This window comes from Protopterus annectens, chromosome 3.part0 (assembly GCF_019279795.1).
Source record: "Protopterus annectens isolate FY-2018-M chromosome 3.part0, PAN1.0, whole genome shotgun sequence".
NCBI classification, from domain to species: Eukaryota; Metazoa; Chordata; order Ceratodontiformes; family Protopteridae; genus Protopterus; species Protopterus annectens.
Genome location: NC_056731.1, coordinates 1,632,222,810 through 1,632,227,652, shown reverse-complemented (window position 1 = coordinate 1,632,227,652; position 4,843 = coordinate 1,632,222,810).

The following is a 4,843-nucleotide window of genomic DNA, read 5'->3' as shown; positions in this document are numbered from 1 at the left end:
TCCTATGTAGAAAGCATGGCAAGCCAAGCAGGTTGCCACATAAACTATTGCTCTGGTATTACAATTATATTTGCCCCTAACTTTATATTCAATATTATTGATTTTTACAGAAGTTCCTTCTTTAATAAATCCACATTGTCTGCAAAAACCACATTTTACCATACCTAATGTGTGTATTCTTGTCTTAGGTTTTCGAGCTTCTAATAGAGTTTTGAGGTTAACCCCTCTTCCAAATGTAATAGCTGGGGGACCCTCAAACTTCCCCTGAATGTTCCTATCATTTGATAGTATTCTCCAGTTCTTGCATAAAATATCCCTAATAAAGTAGTGATCTATGGAAAAGGTACACAAAAACCTTAGGTTGTACTGGCGGTCGCTATTAGTTAAGTTTGTGTGTTGCCTGCCATTACCTTCACCCTCATTTGTGTGAAGCGCCAATTGTATACCTAAAATGGGGCTAAAATGCCCTACACTACGCTTTTGTGCAACTTCTTCCATGATCTCCTCCACCATTTTACACGGGTAACCTCTGTTGTAAAACATGTTTGAAAGGTTAATACATTCCGTTAAGAAATCCCCTTCTTCACTAACCATCCTAGCTGCCCGTACCATTTGCCCTTTTACCACGGCTTTCTTTTGATGGTACGGGTGACAACTAGAATAGTGTAAAAAAAATTAGAATATGTTGGTTTCCTGTAAATGGTGCTTTTAAACCTTAAATTCTGCTTGTCCTTGTGTAACAAAATATCCAAAAAATTAATAAAAGTATCATGGAATTCATAAGTGAATTCCAGAAAATTAGTCAAATTAGAAATAGTAACAATGAAGGAAGGAATGTCATCAGAAGTACCTTTCCATAAAAAGAACATGTCGTCCTGGTATGTAGTGTACCAGGCGACAAGCCTTTTAAAAGTGGAGTCTTGAAACAACAGGGTATTCTCCCATTGTGCCATGATGCAATTCACATAGGCCCCTCCACAAGGCGAACCCATCGCCACACCAGATGTCTGTATGTATGTGCGCCCTTCAAACCTAAAGAAGTTAGAAATAAGGATTTGCTCTAAGAGTGTCTCCACTATGCGAATGGTAGTGTCGTTAACGTTCCTTGCAAAAAGGAACTCCCTGGTCCACTCTAATCCTATGTTGTGAGGGATAACCGTGTATAGATCTTTTACGTCTACTGTAAGTAGAACGTACTCAGGATTAAATGGAATTTTGTTAATTTCCCTCAAAAAGCTCCAGGAGTCCTTGCAAATCTGTGTTTCATTTGCAATAAGTGGTTTGAGCAAGCTATCAACGTATGTAGCTGCAGCACTCAAAATGGACCCCCTGCCATCAACAATGGGTCTAAAAGGTGGATCCGACACTGATTTATGAATTTTTGGCACCCCAAAAAAGACTGGTAACCTAGGTGATAAAATGGTTAAATACCTGTGCAAATCAATATCAATAAGATTTTCGAGAAGTAAGTCATGCAAAATACCTCTGACTTTGCCATATGCTATGTTGATCTCATTAATACTAGTTTCCTGATATGGCCCTAATCCCAAATGGGCTAGCATTTTGTTGACATATACATAATGATCCATGAAAATGAGCCCATTCCCTTTATCGGGTTTCATAACCCTGATATTACAATCTTTAAGAATCTTAATAAGATCTCTTTGCTGTGATGTTATATTAAATTTGGCTCCTTTTATGTTGCTATGCTTAGCAGCCAAGTGTCTTAAATCCAACTCACAAGCCATTTCAGAAACTTTGAGTTTATCCAATAATGGTGGATTAAAGACACTAGCAATTCTAAAGTTGTTAAGAAGGGTGGGCCTATCTCCTAAGATAACTCTCAGATTTAACTTACGTACAAATAATTTCAAGTCTATGATGGTCTTTACTAAATTAAAAACAAACATGCTGTTAGTCTTTTAGATTGTAGGTTTCCTGACATACCTTTTTTGCAGATTTAGTACCATTTTTTAGTTTAGTAGGGCTTATCTCATTAGTTAGCTTAAATCATTAGTTAGTTATTTTACACAAAACGTACTTTCACAATAGTAATTACACTTGTGCATGTATGAAATAAGGTAGACTGTCTTGTTTTTATATTTATTTTTATGTTGTGCTGATACAGTTTTTTTAGCAAGACATTATATGTTATTTAACTTGACTTGGTTAATTTAAGATCAACAAGCTGAGATGATAGTAGCTATCACACGGTTGTTTTAATTAATTAATTGCCTTTAAATGTGAATTGTTGCCTGTGTCCCTGTTTGTTCATTTATTCTGAAGAAGGAAGGGCACTGAGCCTTCCGAAAGCGCTCAATTTATTAAATCAGTGTTTCTTATTTTATTCAGTGGTTCACATCGTCTTTCATTTAGCCTTCGGCTCCATTTTCTCATTTTGTGTGTTAATCAGTTTGCCCTAGTCTTTTCAGTTCGTTGGTTTCTCATGGCTAATGAAGACGGAGTCGTAGTGCCTAACTCCCCACCGTTGTTTACACAAAATTTCAGGCATGGAGAGCCAAGTAACAGCGGGATCAACAACCCTTCTAATGAAGTCGTGGAGGCGAACGCCGATGGCAACTTAACAACACTCATCCAAATTATGATGGGGCGGCTGGACCGGTTAACCCAGCGTTTTGACCAGTTCGACAATGCTTTTAACAGAGTGAATTCAAGTTTACCGAGGGATCAACACAAAGAAGGACAGAACGGTTTATCCGATCCCTCTTTTTTTCAATCTGGAGCTACTAAGGTCGGGGCTAACTTGACTAGGAGTGGTCAAGCAGGCAACATTCCATCGCAAGCCTCCAGCATACCGGCTGAACAAAGGCAGGTGGACTTACGAACAGAAAGTATTGTTTGAGTTGAGGAGACAGCACAGAATGGACGGCAACTTGTTCCTTCCATTAGCAACTTCCTAAACAAAAAAGATTTCTTCGCTAATAATAGCGTTAATGCAGCGGAAGTGTTGCAGCCATGTGAAGGTAGGAACAGCGATATCACTATTCTTATCAGCAGATTTGATTATAAGCTGTTCACATGCAAAAAACTCCAATTAGAAGTGGCCTACTTGGAGGAGTGTTTAGTTAAAAAGATAGTTCCGAAAGGACTAAGGCAATGGAGGTTTCCAGTAGGGTTAATCAAGGGTTCTAGCCTCCACAATAGACTGTTAGACCTATTTGATAAACAAGGGTTTGACTTCATGCAAGTACTTATTGGACACTATTTGGAACAAATTCAGGAATACCAGCATGATTTAGAGAAACTGGAGGTGGACATCAAGGATAATCAAGATTTTCCTAGATATAGGTATGAATATACAAGGATTTTTTCAAGCATAGAAGCAACTATGGAAAACTGTTAGTTAATAAACAAAAGAAAATTAAGAGAGATTTGTTTCAATATGCTAACTATACAGCTTATCCGAATCCACCTTTGGTTACCCAAACAAAATTTGGTGCTAAGGGAAATAACAACTCAGGTAATGGAGGTCATCATGAAGCTAATGGGTTGCCCTTACCCCCTGTTAATGCATCTCCACAACCATTGCAAGGTGAATTCCATCAGGATGTGTTGGATGACCAAGGCATTAACAACTATGATCAATCTAATGACAATAACAAAAATATTCATGGGGAAAGTAACAATAGACAAATACATAATAATAATGTGAATGAAGCACAAAATGTTCAGGGTTTTCGGCAAGGACAGAACTCTCACCAGAGGAACATGAGGTCCAACAAGAATCAGAATGTTCCGAGAAACAAGCGGAACCAGAGGCGGAGGTAGTGGAACCTTCTGTTACATTGAACATAGTGCAAAGCACTGAAGGAGACTTTAAAATTTACAATTTTACTTCCTTTGGTATAGATCAAAGCATATGTAACTTTTTTTTCCAAAGGGTTGACTTTTGTTCCGGACACACATTTTAATTTAGTAAAGACCATCATAGACTTGAAATTATTTGTACGTAAGTTAAATCTGAGAGTTATCTTAGGAGATAGGCCCACCCTTCTTAACAACTTTAGAATTGCTAGTGTCTTTAATCCACCATTATTGGATAAACTCAAAGTTTCTGAAATGGCTTGTGAGTTGGATTTAAGACACTTGGCTGCTAAGCATAGCAACATAAAAGGAGCCAAATTTAATATAACATCACAGCAAAGAGATCTTATTAAGATTCTTAAAGATTGTAATATCAGGGTTATGGAACCCGATAAAGGGAATGGGCTCATTTTCATGGATCATTACGTATATGTCAACAGAATGCTAGCCCATTTGGGATTAGGGCCATATCAGGAAACTAGTATTAATGAGATCAACATAGCATATGGCAAAGTCAGAGGTATTTTGGACGACTTACTTCTCGAAAATCTTATTGATATTGATTTGCACAGGTATTTAACCATTTTATCACCTAGGTTACCAGTCTTTTTTGGGGTGCCAAAAATTCATAAATCAGTGTCGGATCCACCTTTTAGACCCATTGTTGATGGCAGGGGGTCCATTTTGAGTGCTGCAGCTACATACGTTGATAGCTTGCTCAAACCACTTATTGCAAATGAAACACAGATTTGCAAGGACTCCTGGAGCTTTTTGAGGGAAATTAACAAAATTCCATTTAATCCTGAGTACGTTCTACTTACAGTAGACGTAAAAGATCTATACACGGTTATCCCTCACAACATAGGATTAGAGTGGACCAGGGAGTTCCTTTTTGCAAGGAATGTTAATGACACTTCCATTCGCATAGTGGAGACACTCTTAGAGCAAATCCTTATTTCTAACTTCTTTAGGTTTGAAGGGCGCACATACATACAGACATCTGGTGTGGCGATGGGTT